The sequence below is a fragment of the Cyrtonyx montezumae genome, unplaced genomic scaffold, assembly GCF_038088225.1.
Source record: "Cyrtonyx montezumae isolate F1298 unplaced genomic scaffold, pur_monq_1.0 scaffold_44, whole genome shotgun sequence".
In the NCBI taxonomy this organism is placed as follows: Eukaryota; Metazoa; Chordata; class Aves; order Galliformes; family Odontophoridae; genus Cyrtonyx; species Cyrtonyx montezumae.
The window spans coordinates 1,129,022-1,150,384 of record NW_027072050.1 but is presented as its reverse complement, the minus strand read 5'-3'; the positions used below and the strand labels follow the sequence as shown (position 1 = coordinate 1,150,384).

The window sequence follows — 21,363 nt, the reverse complement described above, 5'->3', positions numbered from 1 at the left end:
GGATGCATCTCAGGCCAGGGAATCAGACCACAGGAAACATTCTGCCAAGACTTCCTCCTCCCACTCTTCCACATGGCTTCCCAGACCAACCACAGAGTATGTTTCTCAGATCTGGGGAAATACTGACAGCCCAAGAAAAAGATAATTGAAAGTGGAGCATCCCATACCACTGTGACCTACTCCAAACAGCACTGAGTGTGCTTGGTGGGGCAGAGGGTGGTTCTGTTTTGCCTGGAATGCAGACGGGCCGGGCTGTATTGCAGGGTGCCATGCAGGAGAAGACACTTGGTCAGTCACAGGGAGAAGAACTGCAGCCTGGAAGAGTCTGCCTTAGGGCTGTAATTGGATCATTTCTTGACAAGCCTCCTGCTCACACAGTAGCATCACCACCAAACCAGAGTAGCTGTCAGGCAGTGTGTTCAACAGCAGTTCCAGTATCAGAGGTAAATGGATAACTTTAAGAGGCAGCTTTAAAATTATGCATTGCCCCTCAGGCCATATCCCTCAGTCTTGCACATAGGTGCATCTTTCCAAATCAGCAAAAATCTCCCTAAGGACCTAAATTATTCAAGCCACTTTGACAAGATAGCCCACGCTTGGCCTAAAGCTGCTCCACTGTCTTCTTCCAGCATTGGCAGCATGTCAAACCGTTTCCTTTCTGTGCTCTGGGCTTCTCAGCAGAGCTGGCATGATCGTGGCTGAACACCCACAGAGGAAAGGGAATGGAGGAATGGCACAGGTTGCTTTTTCCAGCAAGGACTGTGCCTTCTCACCCTTTAGCTCACCCTGATTGGGGTAATAACAGTACAAAGTCTGTGAAAAACTCCTGTGGAGTATTTATAATTCCAAACCAGGTCAGGGTCTGGGCTTGATGCTGGCCCTTCCGACACAAGGAGGAGGAAGGAACATGCACTGATGAGGCCCATTCAGTACTTGCCCTTCTGTTATGGACCACAGCTTCTCCTTCAACCGTATCATAGCTGGGGGGGGTCTGTGTCATCCATCCAAGCAATGTTCTGGCCACTATTAGCAACTACAAAGTGTCTGAAACATTTCCTGGGGCTCCTGACAGCTGAAAATCAGAATGGAAAGTCAGAATGGAAGGTACCCAGGACTATTTTCTGTCCTGCCTACCCAGAGCTCTGGTCAGCCCACCACTGTTCTTGACTAGTGGGAAATGAAGATGCACAGATCAGAACATACATGCTTGAAACCAACACTATGTTGCTGGCATCTTCAGATGGCCAACTGTCCAGATTTTCTTCATAGTATGTGGTATGTTGCTATGTTTTGGCAATAGGATATCAAAAGTAAGAGAGCAAACACACTACCATTGGAAGTCATATGCTCTGGGAACACTCACAGTCCAGAGGCAAAGGGATTCAGGATAATGAGAAATGGAAAGCGAAGGTATAGATTAACCCATACAAAGCTTTCTGGAAGATGTACAGAATCATGCAGAATACATCAAATTGGGTGGGAAACAAAAGGATCATCAAGTCATATGGGACAACATAAAAATTATACCATAAAAGAAAGTATTGTCCCAACAGTCCCTGAGCTCCAGGAGCTCAGGGCCATGGGGCCTTTTGGCTCCAGAGCATGCTGAAAATTCAGACCCAGTTCACTGTCCACTGGAACCCCCAGGTCCCTTTCTGCAGGCTGCTCTACGACTTCTCATCCCCAACCTGTACCCATGGCCAGGGCTGACCACCCGTGGGCAGGATTCAGCCCTTGCTCTGGTTGGACTTCATTCTGCTGGGAATTGCCCGGCCCTGCCGTGTGTCAAAGTCTCCACGAGGGCTCTCTGCCCTTGAGAGAGTCAGCAGCTCCTCCAGTTTAGGGTTGTTCTCAAACTCAGCATCCACTCGAGTCGTGCACGCAGACACCAACCATCTCCAGACCAAACCTCTCCTTACAGATACAACACTGAATCCTGTAGGGAGGGGTGTGATCTAAGAGGCTTAGAGAACACTGCTGATCTCATTAAATTGCTTTCTAAATGTCTAAAATATCAGCTCAGTTTTCCTCAGAAGCTCTGGGCAGTTTTTGAAAGTGATGAGTTTAAGAGCATTTGGTGGGGTCTCAGCAGAAACTGTTTTGTCATCAATGGAGAAATGTTTGAGGTAGAGGTACTGGGAAGGAGAGGGTCTCTGAGCATTTTTGACACAGAAGGCATGAAAAGCTTCATTCATCAACTGGAACACCATGGGTTCACCGAACTAAAACATGTCTGTAAAGGACCTCCCTCACCGCCTGAGTTCCTGGCAGAGGAAGGAGCATTTGCTGCTCATGGCAAGGTATGTCAGCTGCTGCACATGTGATCCTGCTCTCCTGTTCTGGTGGGAGAGACAGAGGTTCCAATAAAATAAGCCTCGGTAATGGAGGAGCTGAGGATGACAGTAGATGTTCTGATCTCCATTTCTGTCTTCGGCCGTTTCCAGGAATTTTAGAGGTGGCATTGATGGTAGAAAGATGGATCAAATGTATTTGGGTTCTATCTGAGTTTGAACTCATGAAACAGAAAGATAAATGAATCAGGATACAATGAGTCTACTTATTTCAATGTATTTGCAATGTACCTTGTTTTAGTCAGCCTAAGCTGTAGGATTACACTGACTGATAGACCTCTCCAATACCCATGTTTGTATTTAGCAATTACAAGTCTTAGTTCCTCCATCTTGTAGCCTTTCAGTCCCAAGCTGACAGCAACTAGCTCTTCTCCTGTGTCTGTCTCAGGTGGTGTCCCACTGCAACCCATACTTCAAGAGAGGTTCTCCGCAGCCTCTGGAGCACTGCAACCCATGCGTTGCCTGGAAGAGATGAGCCCTGGCTGCTCCTGCCCTGCAGGGAGACCTGAACAGGAGCTGCCTGCCCAGCAGGGACAGTGCACCAGTTACCCATCCACCAGGTGGCAGCTCATAGGTAGGTCTGGAAATAAGTGATAAGCCTTCCCAGTTTTCATGACGTTTTCTTTATTTATTCATCTATTTATTTATTTAAAGGTGTTGGAAATAAAATGTTGGAATAAGAAACCTTTTCAGTTGCCATATCCTTTCAGTCATTCCTTCCTTCCTTCAGCGGTGAAACTGAATTTGTGTTTCATCTCCCAAAGGAAGTAGAAGCAATGGTTCCAACATCAGTGTAAGGGTTTCCTGCAAGAATCGAGATCGAGGTTCTTAGCTGCGGAGATTCACAAATAAATGATAATCACAGCAAAATTGTGTTAATTTCAGGAGACAGCTTCCCTCATGGAGTATTTAAGTGCTCTCAAGCACGAGTGCTACTATGGCAGTGCTGATCTGCCCTATGGGAAACTTTTCAATACATGGGGAAGTCTGAAGATCCCATGAGAGATGCAACAAACTGACAAAACACGAGATTTGTGAGATGTGATTGCCATCTGACACTTGAACAGTGATTTAAGCTGTGTCAGACTCTCTTTTGTTCTCCTTATCCACGGTTGAGTATGGCCGATCTACTAAGTGTAATATCTCCTGTTTCAAAGAGCTGACATGGATGTGTACTTCTGTTCTGAAAATATTGAACATACAGAAGTAATCTGTTCGGCAGTTTTCAAATAAATACTGGTTTTGTGCAGATTCACCCACAGCTGTAAGACACTCAGTATATGGATCAGATTGCTGTTAACTCAGTGCATGCTCCTGGGCTGTGTTAGGGTGTGGAGGTGGGCATGAGAAACCAGCTGCCAGAGCTAGGAACAACCACGAACACACGACATGCACAGCATTACCCTGGATCCCAGCATGGGCTCCTGCAGATCCTTCTGAGCCTTGATCATCTCCTTAGCTCAGGCTAAAAGGACCAAAGCTGCCCATGACTTCTCCAGTGCATGAACTGGAAAGGGAATTGTGTTTGTGGAAACCCAGGATCTTGCTTTCCTAATCCACTGATAGCTGAGATGTCTGGCACAGGGCAAGGTTCTCCAATCCCTACTGAGCTCACTTGGGATTAAGAAGATAGCTCTGATGCCTGTTTTATTCATCTTCTGTTGGTGGATATTTCTGAACCCCAGAAATCCTCCACAGGCACCAAAACATCACCTTCAGACCAAGAGTCAACTAGTTCCTATGGATTCAGCCATTGACAAAAGCAGCCTTACAACTCATTCTCTCCCTTCTGCCCTAGATTCAATAGGAGTGCTGTCAAGTCATTCTGATCTGCCACTACTTGGCACTTGCACAATGCCCTGCCCAGTTACTGACCCCACAGTGCAGCACTGGCTCCTGCCAGAGCCCTTCTGTCTCCTTCCAGCTCTATTGCTGGGATGGCTCAGGCAAGGAGCTTCACATCGAAGCCAAGAAAACACAGGTTCTTCATCACAAAACTCAGGGATTCCAAACAGACCCAGCCCTTCTGCATGTTGATTCACACAATTACTGATGCTACAAATCCTGCTGCTCTTTTCTTAGCTGGACTAGCACCTTTGCTCTGGACCTCAGTACATGAAATCAAGGAAGAAATCTCTCCTCTCTGGAGCTGGGATACAGGTTTGCTAGAGCAAACTCAGCTCAGCTCAGGGACCTTAAGTCTCACTCTCACTAGTGTGTCAGTCCAGGGACCCTCTTATCAGTCTGCCTACCAGACCTGTGGCAGATATTGGATGTCCCATTTAGAAACCCTGGTTTACCAGCAGTACATCCTGCCCTGGGGACAACACAGAGCAGATAAAGGCACTTAGCTCTTGTCTAATATTTCCTTGTACTTGGAGTTTACCATCCAGAGCCCTTTTCTCAAGTCAGCATTCACTGCTGGAGTGTTTTGCTGTAAGTCACACTATTTTTCATCCTCAGTCCTGTGATTGCAGCCATTCCCCACTGGGAGGAAAGAATTCAGGTTCATTCCTACATCAGGCAGTGATGTGGTGCCCACTGCCCTGCACCACACACAGGGACGGACCAACACTTCTCTCTGGTCGCAGGTGGTGCTACAAGGGATGCTCCAAAAGTAATGCCTCCTGTTTCATGGTGCTGATACACAGCATCAGAGGTATATGTTGGTGGGACAGCAGTAGAGGTTGAAACTTCTGACTGATATCCCATTACATTTTGCTGCCGTGTGACCGACAGCAGCAGAGGGGAGGTTTGACAGAAGGGGTCTGTTGTCTGAGTGCAGATGAAGCAAATGGGTGGCACTGAATTCCTCCATGATGAACAAATGACAGCCATTGAAATTCACTGACACTGAATGTTCATGGGGACCAAACAGTGGATGTGAGCACAGTGAGGTGGTGAATGGTGCATTTCAGCAGTGGTGGCAGCTACCGTGGGTCACCTTCACTGGTGCAGATTTGTATAAGCATGGCATGCAGCTCTTGTTCATCACTGGGGAAAATGAGCAGCTAATGGTGGTGACTGTTGAAAAAGGATGTTTGCAGCTGATAATTTGCTCTACCAAATAGTGTTATTGTGCTCTTTGTACCTATAGCAGTTTCCATGGAGATAAATACAAGGTGGTGTGACTTATGTAACTCGTTGACATGCAAGCTAAGTGGCTCCCCTTGCCCTCTGTCAGTAGCCAAGTGGAAGAAGTCTTCTCTAGCTGGTGGGAGAAGGAGCACTCATATCCAGAATGTAGATCAGCATCACTGGATTTCACCAGGGGAAAACCAGAAGGCTGCTCCAAGTAGAGGGCAGGAATGGGGGTTTGGGGGGGGGGGGGGAAGGGGTGGAAAGGAGAGAAGAAACAAAGGATGTTGCAACACAAAAGACCTTGAAACATGAGAGGAAAAGTTGGCCTGCATTTGTTCACCTTTCTGGGTCTTAATCCCTTCGTTAACACAAGTGCCTGATGATACAATTAAAGACAAGCTCTCCCAAATCTGCAATGCAGACATTCTGCACCAACAAAGGCTCCAGTGAATTAATCTCTGTGTTTAGAGGTATCTTCCAAGCTTAGGAGCATTTTCCACGTGGTGCAGCACTGTGTGGGTGGCCCAGGGCCAGCAGCCCCCCATGCTCTGACCAGGCTTGGTAGAGGAGCCCCCTGCAATGAGGGACAGGAGCAGGCTGGCTGAGCCACGCACAACCAGCAGGAGCTGAGGTGGTGGGAGTGAGTGCAGAAGGGACAATAGACACCAGGAGAGGGAGCATGTGGTACAAAATGATCCAGGACAAATAAACAAGGAGATAAGGACAGGACTGATAAGAGACTGAGTGCAGGTGTTGATGGGGGTTGCAAGCAATAGCCTTCCTGTGACTTGGCCCCTGCACACCTGCCTGAATGGCCTGCAGGCCTCCGTGCTCTTTTGGATAGTCAGCTCTCCAGGTAGACTGCCTCATCTGTGCCCACATCCTCTTCTTTCTGCAGCAGGACCTTGTACTGTGTGCAGCCATGTCTCTACACACCACAGCAACGCAAATACACCTTAGCACAAGAAAATGTGTCTTTGGGGCAGCTCCATCAGGCCTCAAGATCTGGCAGCTCTGCAAGATCCACAACGACTTGCTTACCTCAACCTGAAACTAATGTCCTCACATCCTGCCTTAGTACCTTCCCACAATCCCTGTCCCTTCCAAGAGATGGGTTCTGTCCACATCCACGTTGTCCATGCACCTCGTGTTCAGAAAGCATGACTCTCAGGAACTTGGCCAACAGATTGCCTTGGCTGAGGGCCAGCTGTGCCAACTACTCTGTCACTTCCACACTTTGTACAAAACACCAAAAACCCGTGATCTCTGCCCTTGGCTGCATGCAATCCCCCCACCCACCTCTCCTGCCGAGCAGATCAATAGGCACATGAGGCTGATCCCATGGGCAGGAGCTAGGAGCAGCATGCTGCTGGGTGCTCACAGAGCCCAGGTAGAACCACCGTAAAACCACAATCTTGGTGCCATCTCCATCCCATTGCATATGCAAAGAGCAGTGTGAACAAGAACCAGGATTGTGAGATGCATCCCAACAGGGTGCAGGAAAGGGATAGATGCAGCAAAACAGCCAGAGCCTCTCCTTGCAAGGCAGTGAAGAGAACTGTGCACTTTGCAGTGATTTTTCACTTTAATTGCATGAGGGCTGCCAGAACTGGCAGCACACCAACATCTCACACACCGCAAGCAGAGTCTTCATCCCATATTCACTATACCTGAATCGTACAGGAGCATCAGCAACATGATGAAAAATTGGACAACAGTGGAAAGCGTGGCAAAGTTGCCTCTGTGCATACTGCTGAAGCAGTGTGTGACCATGCACATACGTGCTACCACAAATGTATATGGATTTCTGTAGAGGTACACATCTGCCTGCACACCCTGCCTGTCTCTGTTCAGATGTGCACTCAAGAACAACAAATGGCTCTGCTCCTCCCTGGAGGCTGAGTGGTTATCTATTTGTTGTCGCTGCTCTTGGCCTATCACTTTCTAGTTTAGTATCCCCTTGGATTTATTTCTTCCTTTTATTCAATGCACTGAAGAACCGGTATGCTTAGAGCACTGGCACTTAAAGATGCTTCCAGAGACACACTACCAGAGTGATGGGGCTGGATTGCTGCTGCCTGGAGCATACAGCTGAGGCCAGAGAGCTGTGTGATGGAGACATTACAGCCCTGCCCGGCCACACACCTTGTGACACAAGACTGGGGATGAAGGCTGTTTCAGAGGCAGCTGGATGACGTGGAGAAGTGGACTCTGAGTCATGTAGGAAAGAAACACCTCTGGACAGCACTGGTGGAGAACTGGCCCTGAGGTAACTGCTGCTTGCAAGGAACCTGGAATATCTGAGCAGAAATGAGGCAGTTTGTCTGAGCTGACAAACTGAAGACCTTGGGTGATCAAGAAATTGGGTCTCATGGGATCTACAGGAGAGGGAAATAAGGCCACCTGAGGTCTGGTAGGCAGTATGCCCTGCCTCTCTGCAGATCCCTGGAGATGTTCTCTGTGGCTCTGCACTGTCCCTACCCTTCCAAGGGCAGCAGCACCTGCTGGAGGGGAAGGATACACCCGAGGAAGAAATCTAATCATTTCTTACAGGAAATGAGAAATTACAGAGCAACCAAAAGAAATTGCCTGGAGGAGACCCTGGCTGTGGTTTGCCAGGGCCAAACTGAGCTTCCCCACTGCCATGCAATGGAGCAGCTCCTACAGGATGCTCGGAGCCCCTCAGCTCTGCTGAGAACACTGCCCACGGCAGGGAGGTAGGACCAGATGACCTTTAAAGGCCTGCTCCAACTCAAACAATTCTGATTCTAGCACTAGTCTGCGAGGATCTTACATGAAACCACCTGGATCCTCTTCTGCTCCAGTAGCACAAGAAACTAGAGCAACTACAACAGGATGGGGTAATGCAGCCTTTCCCAGCAGTTGCAGGGCTGCGAAGCAGGAGGAGAGGGCTGCCTTAGCCCATATATCTGGCACACACAGCAGTTGTCCTGCTGTTTCCAATAGCTCCCAGGACCGTAAAGGTAGTGCTTTAGTATCAGTTCCTGATTCTAATTTATTACGATATTACTATACCATTACTATTACTATAAAAGTGGGGAGTTATGGCTATATCCCAGCACCTTGGATCACTTCTGCAGGCAAGAGGATTTTTAAGCTCATCCCAGTATTCTGGGAGCTGTACTCATTACAGTTGATCCCTTGCACTTGGCCGCATTGCAACCACCATCTCCCTCAGTACTCACACTCTGCTTGCCCATGGGGTCTCTCTGGGAGCTGGGATGGGAATCGAGGCCAACCTGATGCATTTTCCTTCCCACCTCACAGGTGTCAGCTGTGAGACTCGGTCAGCCTGGTTTTGCAGCACAGCTGGGAGAAGGAATCTACAGACCTCCCCACACCACACGGACAGAGCAAGCTTGGAGAAAAGCTCCCTGCAGCTGAGCAGGAGGCCTGCCCACCCCAAAAGGTCCAGCAGTCAGGAGCATCTTTCCTTCATGGGTCCATTCAGCTCATCTGAAGCCAGTGGAATTCAACTGTTCAGTGTGAGGCTCAGGCCTGAATATAGAAGTTGGAGTTTTATTCACCTTTATCCTACACTACGGTGCCTTTGCATGGCACTGGCAAATATACATATAGGATCTTGTCCAGACACTGCTGCTGACTGTTTCATCCTGTACTTCTAGGCTCATGTACACATGTAAAGCAGAGCACAAGGGCTGCATACAGACCTGTGTGCAATACTGATATGTGAGCTCTGCCCATGAGAGCACTGGGCGCCAAATTTGGGGATAGAACAGTTTGGGGTTTGGAAGTCCTGATGAACACAGTTATCACCCAAGCTCTGGTGTGAGTACTAAGCGAGGATTCTGAGTGCCACACATTTTGGTTTGGTGCTCTTAGGCTGAGTGCAAGTATTAAACAGACCCTGGAGGCAGTGCTGAGCTGCAGGTGACAACATCCTTCCTGGGTGTGATGCAGCACAGGCAATAGCAGCTGCCACTGCTGCTCAGAGTTGGTGCTATTTTCAACCACAAGTGCTACAGAAAAGCAACTCCAGCTGTACCCAGAACTGTGGGGAAGCAAGTTCCTGTCCTGTTCCCTGGAGTGAAACACTCGCCCGAAGTGTGGGCTGTGCTTGCAGACTGCTACATCCAACCTGATGAGAGGCAGAGGGGGATAACTTCTCTGCATATCATTTACCCTGACCTCTCTCTGAGACAGCCACATGAAGCCCAGTATGTCACAGAGGGATAGGTGATGCAACCCACCTCCCAGTCTGGCAGCTGAGTTCCCAGCAGTACAATAAGGAAGTCACCACAAGCCTGGCACAAGACAGCCCTGCGAGTGACAGCCCTGTCTCTCCATGTGCCCAGGTCCCTGCTGCCTGGGCCCATTAAGCACTAACCACAGGGAAGGACTCCCACAGACAAAGGCTTCTGACTACACAGAGCCACACATCACGGAGTGCATCCCAACAAGAAGTGAAGCTGACAACCATGTGAGGCAGACAGATCTTGCCCATTCCCCAGCTGGTGAGCATGTCTCAGTTCATGCCCATGTTAGACAGTTAGCCAATGGCTAGTGCTGCCATCTTCCAGCCAAGACACATAGAGAAAAGACCCAGCTTTGTGGCAGCACCATTCTATGATCTAGCCCTAACCCAGGGCCAGTTACTCCAGGCTGAAACCAGCTTGTGCCTCCCCAGCCAGTGCCTTGACTAAAAGCTGCTCCAGCATCTCACTGAGGATCCTGAATGTGAGGACACTGGTGCTGTGTGCATCCAGAAGGAGCACGACTGGACATTTCCATCCTGGAGATCCACTGACAACAATCCCATTGCTTATGTCCTTCCACATGCAAAACTAGCACTAAGACATGAAGAGCAGTGTTGCTTCAGGACAGAATCATTGACAGATGAGGTGGAGCAAGCAGAAAGTCCAGACATGACCCTCAGCCCACCTCCTGGACCCTGTGGAAACAGAGTGTGTCCCACCTGCCAGCATGGACAAGAACAGAACAGTGGAGCCCAGGCTACAGGAGCTGCACATGGAGGATCGACAGGTCCTGAAGAAGGGGTGTGCTGCCAAGAGGGAGCCTACACTAACAGCTCTGGTTGGCAGTACAAATTCAGTATTTGTCTTACCACAGGAAGGCATTTCTCTGTCGATACCCACATGGAAGCCCAGGGAGAGAAGCTGAGGGCACAACACAGCCAAAGGCTGCAAAGCAAGGCTGCTAAGAAGTAGTTCTGGAGGGAAATGAATGGACTGGATTGAGTGATGCAGTCCTGAGGTGATACTGGCTAAGTTAGCATGCATCAAGGCTTGTTTTGCAGGGTTGCAGGGATCAACAAAGGACCCCTAACAGCTAGTCCTGGCAGTGTGATATTCACAGCCCTGTTCAGAAGTGGGGCTGGGCATCCCAGCTCAGAGCTGCCGTAAGCCTTGCTCCCATAGAGCACACTGCTTCTTGGAAGGGCAGAAGAGTGTGTGGTGCCCCATATCTGAAGCCTCACCAACACTTTACCACCTTCCATTCCAAGGGGTCCTTGATACCTCTGTGCTGTCCCCACTGCAGCACCAGATTCTGAAGACCCAGACTAGATACAGCTTACCCTCAAAACCCACATAGAGGTGCAGAAAAGTAGGTGAAGTTGCAGGAAACTCGTTGCACTCACAGAAAGAAAGAACACACAGACCAACAGTATACCATCCCCAAAGTACCTGCAGTCTCCCAGAAATCACATTGAGTTGTGACACCTTTGGAATGTGGGACAAGAACAGATTTCGCTTTTGCTGTACAGACTGCTAGCTCAGAGCCATTCAGAGCTACAGTGCCTAAATGAGGCCAAAAGAGTCCAGTAAACAATGCCCTGCCTATTATAGAGCTCCCTGGAGTTGTTTGTTCCTTTTCATGGACTCAAATGATTGGTCTCTTGTGGACATGATATTTTTGCTTAAACCCTTTCTGCTCTTAAACTGTCACATGAGCTGGGTACAGCTTCAGTTACACCAAGGCCATTCAAGGAGAAGGTGTGCATCCAAATACATTAGTTTAGTGATCTAAATCCCCCCAAAACAAGATTCTGCATTGGTGTCATGAACATAGAGACCCCGCATCCACTGGCAGGCAGCACTAAACCTTGCCATGACAGGAAGGGAAAGAGCTGGCAAATAAGGACCTGACAGGACATAGATATCCATGGCTACATGGATGTCACTGGACAATTGGAATGTACTGTGCTCTACCTTGGGGAGGCTGAAGGGCAAGTCCAGAGCAGGGGTCGTGGGTGTACAGGCCTCTTGATTAAGATAAAGAAGTTGATGAGGCATTCTACAGTCAGCTGGAAGTAATCTTATGATCACAGGCCCTCGTTCTCATGGCGGGCTTCAACTACCTGATGTCTGCTGGAAAGGCTTCAGAGCCTGGATCCGTTGGTGCAAGAGATTACTGCAGAGGACTGGTAACTGTTTGACATAGGTGGTAGAGGAGCCAACAAGGAGAGACATGCTGCTGGACCCTGTGCTAACAAATTAGGAGGGAGTGTTTGAAGTGAAAGTTGAGGGTAGCCCTGGCAGTAAGCAAGCATGAGATGATAGAGTTCAGGACCTTACAGGGTGGACGGAAGGCTACAGGTACACTCTACAACCCTGGACTTCAGGAGAACTAACTTTGGTCTTTTCAGAAACCTGATTCGAGGAATCTCATGAAATCAGGTAGAACCTAGAAAGAAGAATCAAGTACCTCATTTTCTGAGCTCAGAGCCATTTGTACTAGTAAGATCTCTAGCAAAGAATGCAAGAGACCTGTATGATTGAGCAAGGAGATCATGGTGTTTTGTTGGTATGACTGGTCTTGTCTTTTGAGAACATCTTGAAAGGGAAAGATGTAGCAATTAGCACACTTTTCCACCCTGAAGGGAGGTTGGCCCTACTGTTATCTGACCAAATATGTGTGAGTGGGAGAGGTGGGGTTGAGATCACTGAGTATAGGGTTGCCATCAGAGCATGCAGAGATGTGATGAGAAAGGCTATGGCCCACTGGAATTTAGTCTGGCAAGGGGTATAAAGGACAATAGGAAGGGTTTCTTCAAAAACATCAGGAACAGAAGACTAGCAAAAATGTTGTCCTGCTACTGAATGGAGCAGGAGCCCTGGTGAGAAGGCAGAGTTACTGAGTGCCTTCTTTACTTTAGCCTTCACTTCTGAGACCAGCCCACTGGAACTCCGGACCCTGGAGACAAGGGAGGAAGGTCCAAAAAAGGAAGATCTTTCCTTGGTGAAAGAGGCTTGGGTTAAAAATCACTTGGGCAAACTTATCTCCCACAGATCAATGGGCCCCTATGGGATGCACCCATGAGCACTGAGGGAACTGGAGGATGTTACTGCCATCATCTTTCAACGAGTGCTGCCCAAGGACTGAAAGTAGGCTCATGTCACTTCAGTCTTCAAAGAGGGCGAAAAGGAGGACTCAGAAAACTGCAGATTTGTCAGCCCTGCCTCCATCCCAAGAAAAGTGATGGAACAGCTGGAGGCCAACTCTAAGCATGTGACAATATGTTGATCAGGGGCAGCCAGCGTGGTTTCACCAAAGTCAAAGGAAGTGATCCTATCTACTCTGCTTTGCCCTGGTGAGGTCTCACCTGGAGTACTGTGTCCAGTTCTGGTCTCCCTGGTACAAAAAAGACAGGGACCTCCTCAAAAGAGTACAGTGGAGGGCCACAAAGATGATAAAGGACGTGGAACACCTCCATTATGAGGAAAAGCTGAGAGACCTGGGGCTGTTCAGCCTTGAAAAAAGAAGACTCAGAGGGGATCTGATCCACGTTTATAAATATTTAAGGAGCAGGAGGCAAAGGAACAAGGCTGGACTCCTCTGCAGTGTGTGGTGATAGGATGAGGGGAAATGGCCACAAACTGAAGCATAGGAAGTTCTGCACAAATGTGCATGGGAACTTCTTCACAGTAAACGTGACAGAGCACTGGCACAGGCTGCACATGGAGGTGGTGGAGTCTCCTTCTGTGGAGACATTCAAGACCCACCTGTATGCCTACCTGTGCAACCTGGGCTGGGAGCTGCTTTGGCAGAGGGGGTGGACTAGGTGATTTCTGGAGATCCCTTCCAACCCCTACAGTTCTGTGATTCTGTGTGATTATGCGATTCTGAGAGATCATGCTTAACCAATCTGGTAGCCTTGTATGTGAGAATGACTTGCTGAATAGATGAGAGGAGAGCAGAGGATTTGTTTATCTGGAGTTCAGCAAAGCTTTTGACAGTGTCTTCCAAAATCCTCGCCATGTAAGCTCAGAAAATGTAGGATTAGATGAGATGACAGTGAGGTGATTTGAGAGCGAGCCAGCATCATAAAATAGGAGGCACTACTTTTGGAGCAGCCCTGTTAAGATACATATAACACAGTTAATATGTTTTATTAAAACAAAAAAGAAGAGAACACAAACATAATACTGGTGGGATATGTAACCTCACTTTTGTGAAACTAATGCACCAGTGTGGTCCAGTGGCAGTGGCTGCAGCTCTGCGAGCTCTCACGGTGTTTGTCAGATTTTTGATGACATTTTACTCTTCCTGTGCTCCATCCTTGACAACAGCTGCTCACAGATGTACGTACTGCCAAAAAGCAATGACATGAACATGGTGTGAATGGAAAGGGAGGGATATTTATCTGGTTAAGAAAGAGTTTTATAGAGGTCTAGTGGGGAGATATGGTCAGATTTTCCTTCGACTGGAATATCTGTGATCTGTTTGGAACTCAGTGCGTTCCATTTGAGGACTCACAAGCAATGGATTTATGTTGGTTGAAAATGGAGTTGCAAATGTACCAAAAATGTGATGACTTTTTTTCAGCACTCTTGCAACCTCTTCTCCCCACACATTAAAATCTGCCAACCTGTGCTGGAGGGCAGACTCAGAATGGTGTGAGCATCCCCCCACCTCGGAATGCTCAAGGTGCATCCAGTAATCTTCTGGACAGACCTTGGAGAAGGCATATCCATTGTTGACATGGTCACCAATGCAATGGTTTGGGAGCAAGTACCACACTTTTGGGCCTTGGGTTTCTTGCTGGGCAAAGGTGAGTGGCAGCTTTGCTGACACTAGTCCAGCATGACACCAGTAAAGGACACGAGTCCCCCATGTCCAGGTTGCAAACGTGGTTCTGCAGCATCTGACACACATCAGTTGTCAGACAGACCCAAGCAGTATCACCAGGAGAGGATCCCTTTTGGAGGAGAGTGAGATATATGTGATATTAGCAAGGGTGCACTCAGAACCTGGCTCTGCTGCACCATGGAGCTCTGGCGCTGCAGCATTACACAGCAGGACCCTGCCTGGTGTAGCAGCACCAAAAAGGAATGTCTGAACTGCCCACACAGATGTACTGGGGAAATGCCCTTCTACCAAGGCCAGGCTGGCCTGCAGAGGTGCCCTGGGTTGGGATCACACCAGAGCATCATGTCAGCAGCTCCCCTGGAGGATCCTCACCAACTCTGAGCTCAGACTGTATGGTTCGCAGCGAGTGCTGCGATGGGTGTAAAGTCTGCTTCAGGAGTGGCCACTGCCCCTTCCTAATTACATGGAAAAGGAAGGGGGCAAGCTCAGCTCTGCAGCCTTGCTGGCTGGGCACTTGTGGAAGCAAAAGCACAAGGCTTGCACCTCTGAGCCAGCAAGTAGCCAGCTTTACAGGACTTGGTTACCCAGAGAAACAGAGATGTGCATGGATGGGTTGCCTGTGATCCCCAGTGGAAAGAGTGTAGTGCAGGTAGGTGAGGAATGTGGGGTGCTGCAAGCCTACTTCTGCCTGTGGGATGCTGCTGGAGAAAACATGTAGAGCACACAAGGTCACAGGGAGAACAGCAAATCTGTGGGGCAGCGTGGCCCATGCAGATCCTGACTCCTGCCCCAAGATTTGATCTGCTTATCTCAACAGTGCAATTGAAAGGTCTTGGGGCAGTGCTGAGCACAAAAGGTCTGGGGCACAAAATGTCCACAGGTTTGAGACCCACAGACAGAGCTCAGACATCTGCTGGGAGAAGGCCCTCAGCTGGGAGCTCAGGGATGCTGACCCCTGGAGATGTGATCTTTTCACACTCAAGTTACAAGTCATGCTTCAGGTCACCATGGCTCTGTCCTGACAGGCTGTGAGTACACGTGCTGCTGCCACAGGCTCTTAGCAGCCTCCCCTGCCCCCTGCTCCTCCTGCCCCATTGCCTGGCTCTGTGCCCTGGAGCAGCCAGCCCCATGCCACCCTCCACCCATCTGGCAGACTTCTTCATTTGTCTTGATGTTTTTAATCTTTCAGCTAAGTGGTACAGATCTGCACTGAGAGCTGGAAAGCAGCAGCCTAATGGCCATTAAGTTCCCCTTCAGAGTATTAGATTCTTATTTTACTTTGTAGGCAGTATTTGCAGTAAAAGTCAGAGCAGCTCCCAGGCACCAGACAGCCCAACAGTGTTTTCTCCATAGAAGCAGCTGTTCAGAAAACATACTGGCTCGGGATCTACTGACAGTTCACAGTATGAGACAGTTTATAGCCAGGAGCCCAGAGGATACCACCAGCTTCTGTCACCCATGTCAGCTTCCATGAGCCATCCACACAGCCAATGAAACAGGCCTGCCAATGCAGCCCTCTAGCCTTGCAGCATCCACCCACAGCTCGCTGTTGCTCCAGCCTCATCCTCCCCACAGTCACCAAGGAGTGCTGCTCACTGATGTCACTCCACCCCCGGTGAGGAGTGGGAGAGCTGTCCCAGCGAGGCTGCAGACAGTGCAGTGGAGTTAACCGAGCACTAGAAAAGAGAGCACATTTCTCTGTCAGCAGCTCAGGGAGGAAGGCAGCAATGCCTTGCTCTGCCAGTGCTGCCTTCAACAGGTGGATGGCACATTGCTGGGAGCAGCTGGCCTCTCCCAGCACGGGGAGCAGGTTGGCAGGCAAACAATGCAGCGGGGGTCCCGCATTCATGGAGCGGTGCTGAGTTCTTTCCAGGAGGAGCGGCACGCTGCCATTGTACCCACACCATTCTGAGGCTCTGCATGCAGAGTTAATGCACGGTGTCCCTTCCCCTCCTGGAAACAAAGCCATGGGAAATGCTCCTGAGTACATGCCCCACAGAAGATCACCAAGGGTTCCCTGAGCTTCAGGGAAGAGCACAGGCTTGACTGAAGATTTGGGTATTTACTGCCAGCAAGGACCAAGCCACTGCTGGATTCTTAGAAGCATGCCACACAGAGCCTGCTGCCACCCAGCCCACCTGCCCACACAACCAGCCAGGGCTGCACACACCTTTCCTGCCATCCAGCCCACCTGCCCTACAGTGAGAACCACACATGAAGTGAACCAGGAGGATGTCTGCAACTCTGCCATCTCCTAGCTGCAAAACCGAGGCTGGCACGCTCCGAGTGATATCATCAGCAAGGAACGCTACCAGACTGCCTGCTCTGCCTAGCTGCAAACCGAGTGCTTCAGGGACAAATTCCCACTGCATGCAGTGGTTCTGCTCAGCTCAAGATCTGTGCCCCAAACTGACCAGGATCTGACAGGGCAAAGCAACCAGAGGGCAAGTTTTCTGCCCTGTTACAGCACCACTGCCTGTGCTTGGGATGCTGAGGCATTTGCAGTGCATCGAGTGAGACGTCCGGCAGACAGAACCGGAGTCATACTTCCCCTTCTGCTGCAGACAAGTTGACCCTGCCATCCTAAGGATTTTACCTTCTTTACTTTGGGGCTGATTTATGGCAAATGGCAATAACTGGGAGAAAGCAGAAGAGAGAACGTCACGGATTTAAAGCTAGGAGCCCTATAGATATTGTCAAATGCATACCTGTCATTGCCAACAACAGCTTTCACCCTTATATTTAACAAAAGGCTCTGCACCAAAAACTGCTTGCAGCAAGCCGAGTCTCATCTCTGTCTTCCAAGGGTTTGGGAGAGCAGGATCTCCTCCGCCATGGGCAGGGCTCACTGGCACTCCCAGCACCGCATGGAGAGTTCCTGCAGCTCCAACTCTTCCTATGGGGGCTGAGATTTAAATTTCACCAGCTCCTTCCTGCCATGGGCTGGCTTTGCTCTTTGGCTCCTTCCTTTATCCCAGGGCTCGGTGCGGTTCTCTCCTGTTTTTGAACAGACCCACAGTTCCGGAAGGCAGAAATCAACTTAATTTAATTCAAAGTTTCTCTGATTCACACCAGCACTCCAGACCCAGAGGGTGGGTATTCTCTGAAGAGCTTCAGTGCAAAGGGATCTTTTGCAGGCAGCCCAATGCGTGCTGCTGCAAGAACTCCACAATCAGCAGTTTCGCAGCAGACGCAGAAATTCCCCAAGAAAATGTAAGACCCCCCCTCCCCAGCCCGACGTTCTGACGTAGCGGTGGTATTACTTCCCAACCCCCTTTGGAGCTCCGAACCGTCAGATCTCGGGAGCGCTGCCGCTCAGGAGCCGCCCCACCGCTCCGCATGCACCGGGCTCGGGACGGAGACGGGGACCGGGGGGGGTCGGCGGGGCGGGGGGCTCTCCCTACGCGTCGCAGCCTCCGGCGGGCGGTGCCCGACGCATCCCGGCAGTGTGGGCATCTCCGCTTTCGGTGCCACCGAGACCAAACTTTCCCGGGAGCACACCCCCCCCTTCTCAGTGCGGTGCCCTCTGTGCTTCCCCCCCCTCCCCCGCTCCCCCTTCCCCCGGCTCACCTGCGCTCCGGGCAGCAGGAGAGGGCCGCGCCCGTTCCGCGGCTCTCCGAGCCCATCCGGACCGGCCCCGTTCCGCAGCCTTCCCGGCTGATGGAGCGCAGCAGAACCGCCGCCGGCGCTTGCGGGGCCGGGGTTTGAATTCGTCCAACCCGCCCTGATTGGGCTTCGGGGGAGGGGGTGTGGGGGGAGGCGGGGAGGCTCTGGGGTGGGGCCCGGGAATAGGGGGGGGAAGGGGTAGGGGTGGTGGGGGGCGGACGGTGCGGGGGTGCGTGGGGATGGGAGATGATAACGTGGGGATGCGAAGGGGGGCGTGCGCTGGGCGCGGCGGTGCGGTGCTCCCGCGGGGCCAGAGGGATGCGGTGGTTGTGGGGAATGCGGGGGAATGTGCTGCCGTGCGGGGGGAGTGTGTGTGTGTGTGTGCGTGTTTGTAGGGGGGTGAGAGTAATGCGGAGGAATGCGATCCCCCAGAGAGCCACGGAGCCGCAGGGCAGTGGGGGGGACGCAGTGGGTGTGATGCTGCAGGAGGACCTCGGGGCTGCGGGGAGGAGTGGTGGGTGCCACGGGGGTGTTGTGGGAATGAAGGGGGCTCGGGTGGTGCTTATGCTGTGGTGGTGCTGTGGGGGGTGGTTCGGGTGTCACGGCACCATAGGGAGAGACCACGACGACGCAGGGGGGGCAGGCATCGCCTTGGGAGTAAAAGGGATGCAGAGGTGCGGGGCGGTGAGGAAGGGAGCAGCGTGCTTTGGAGATGCAGTGGGATTTGGGGGTGCAGTGGGCACCAGAGAACGTGGACACATGAGGATGAGTGACTGTGCAAATTTGCATGGCAGCGACAGAGGACTGACCCAGAGGTACCATTGCATCTGCTGGGACCACAGCGGCTGAGGTGGCTACCACAGGTCTGAGCAGAGAGGTACGGGGGGTATCTGCGGGCAGCAGAGGGAGAAAGGAGGAAGTACAGCCCAATGGGTGATGGGGAAAGGGACGCAGCCTTAAAGCACGTGAGTCAGCTGGGGAGATCCGGGCCGAGACCCCCCAGGAAGATCCCTGCCAGATGTAGCACTGCTGCTGCTTGTGCTCAGCAGCAGCTCTCATCTGGGAGCAAGTTTTGCTCTCAAAGATTAGCAAAGCTCCCCCATCCTGCTGGGCCGCCTCCAGGGGAATGTCAGGGCCAGCACTGAGTGGCTGGAGTGCAGTCAGTCCCCTTAAGCAAAGTGTTTCCAGCACACCATCAGACCATCCCAGCAGCCAAAGCACAGTTGCACCACAGGCACCCATTGCCTGGATTTGCCCCTGCTTGCTCTCCGGAGCAATGCACCAACATTGCCTTTCCATACAGTCCCGAGAGCAAAACAGAGCAGGTGACCATGATCCTCACCACCACTCTCTTCTCAGATTCAATCTAAAAGGGCTTTGAACTCTGAGGTCTCCCATGCCTGTTTCGACTGCCCCTCAGGCTGGGTTGTGTCACTCAGACTTTTGTCTTCTGAAATGGCACAGAATAGATATAGATGGCCATAAATGTATTAGAAGGGCATTCAAAGCTGTGGTTGCCACTGGTGTGCAGGGCGGGGGTTGGCACAACTTTTGGGGGTGCTCATGCTCTTGATCTTATGGACAAAAGAGTGCTGACTCCCCCACACACTCAAGTTTGTTCTAACATTCCCCATAGTGGGACATGCAGCCACAGCATCCAGCTGAGCACTCTCAGCCATGTGGGACTCACCAGTGCTTACCTCTTTCTGCTTTCACTGGGGATATTGGTTCTGGGGAGCACAAGGGGATGTCCATGTGGCACTGGGTGCTGAGAGGCTGAAAGCTGTGACAACTATTCTCTGTGCAGTGTTCTTTGGACATGTCTGATGTTAGCACAGACAGCTTCCTGCAAAATCCTTTTTCTCTCAGCACTTGGTTCCAGCAGGCAGATTAAGCACACTGGATGCTGGACCTATGGGTACACAGTGTGTAGTGACCGCAGGTGGAGGGCCCACCACATGGTTTGTAGCTGCAGCCCTAGAGCCTGCCTTGAAAACAGATGATCTCAATGCAACACAGCTGCACCTGTGCCACAGGGTCACCATAACAAGCTGGAGCAGAGGCTGAGGAAGTTAGAGGCAGGAATGATCACCATGCATTTAGACTAAGTCATACCCTGCTCTCCTCCTCCAGTTCTAGCATCCCCAGTCATGGCAGGGGCAGGGAGGAGGTGCAGGGGTATGATGTAGCTGGAAGACAGCCCAAGCAGAACCCACATGCCCTGCCCACTGCCAGAGCCGTGTGATCCTGCTCCTGACATCCTCGAGGGCTGCACCTGCTCCACATGAGATCTGGGGTCATTTGAGCTCTGTTCCTGGAGCACTTGCCAGGGCCAGAACAAGCTGTGGCTGGTCTTACCCTGAGAGTGTCTTTCAGCACATGCTGTATCCAAGGCAAACTACTCCTGCTGGGGTCTGGGGATCCTTAATGTCTGTCCGCAGTCCTGGGACAAACACAGTGATTTTTTTTTTTTTTTTTAAACATCCCAAAGCCCTTAGGGGATTGATTGAGCTGAATTGAGGTGTTTGTTGGCACAGCCTTTGGCACTCACTGCAGATATCTTCCCCTCAAGTCATGGAGGGCACTTTGCAGCAGCTTCTCAAGGCCTTCTCAGCAGCACTTTACCACTCCTCTTCCCCTGTCCTTCGTCCCACCCCAGGGCTGGAAGCACATCTGCCAGGAGGGGAAAGTGGAGTCGCTCAGCTGCCAAAGTGGAACATGGCTCAGGAATTCATTCTGAGATTGTGGTGCAGTGGGAAGAGGTGCCCATTGGCCAGGTGGGGCATTTGCTTTGAACGTGGTGGATAGCTCAACAGCGGCGTGCAACCCTCCGGTGCTGAAAGGGGCTCAGCCATACAATTTTCCCTCTCTGTGGGCTGAAAGATTTCAGAGCCTTGCTCTGGGAGCTGCCTGAGCTGTTGCTGATGGCATCTAAGAGAAAAACACAACGCAGAGTTGCTGTGCACTGCTTATGTGTATCTATGGTTACCGGAGTCTGTGTGAGAGTATGTACAATGTTACCAGGGAAATCAGACTTGGTGGTGTCAACAGATACTGCAGACGCTCATCCTCCATCAGAACAGAGCTTAGAAGCTCAGCACAGACCCACACAGCAACCTGCAGTGATAAGAATAAATGCCATTTGGAGAAGAACCATCTTGCCCACGCAGAGGGAGGGGGGCCTGGCAGGGACACGCAGGTACCACCCACTGCTGCAAGTGCTTGGCACGTG

At 50.9% G+C, this 21,363-nt stretch overlaps 1 protein-coding gene across 1 annotated transcript in view; it reads right to left on the bottom strand.

Moving 5' to 3' along the window:
- The window catches only part of CTXN1 (cortexin 1), a 47,827-nt gene extending 29,608 nt beyond the window's left edge, over positions 1–18,219 (bottom strand). Inside the window, exon 1 of the mRNA XM_065747310.1 lies at positions 18,096–18,219. The gene's annotated coding sequence lies outside the window, so the exon portion shown is untranslated. The remainder of the gene's footprint in view (positions 1–18,095) is intronic.
- Positions 18,220–21,363: the final 3,144 nt, after the last annotated feature.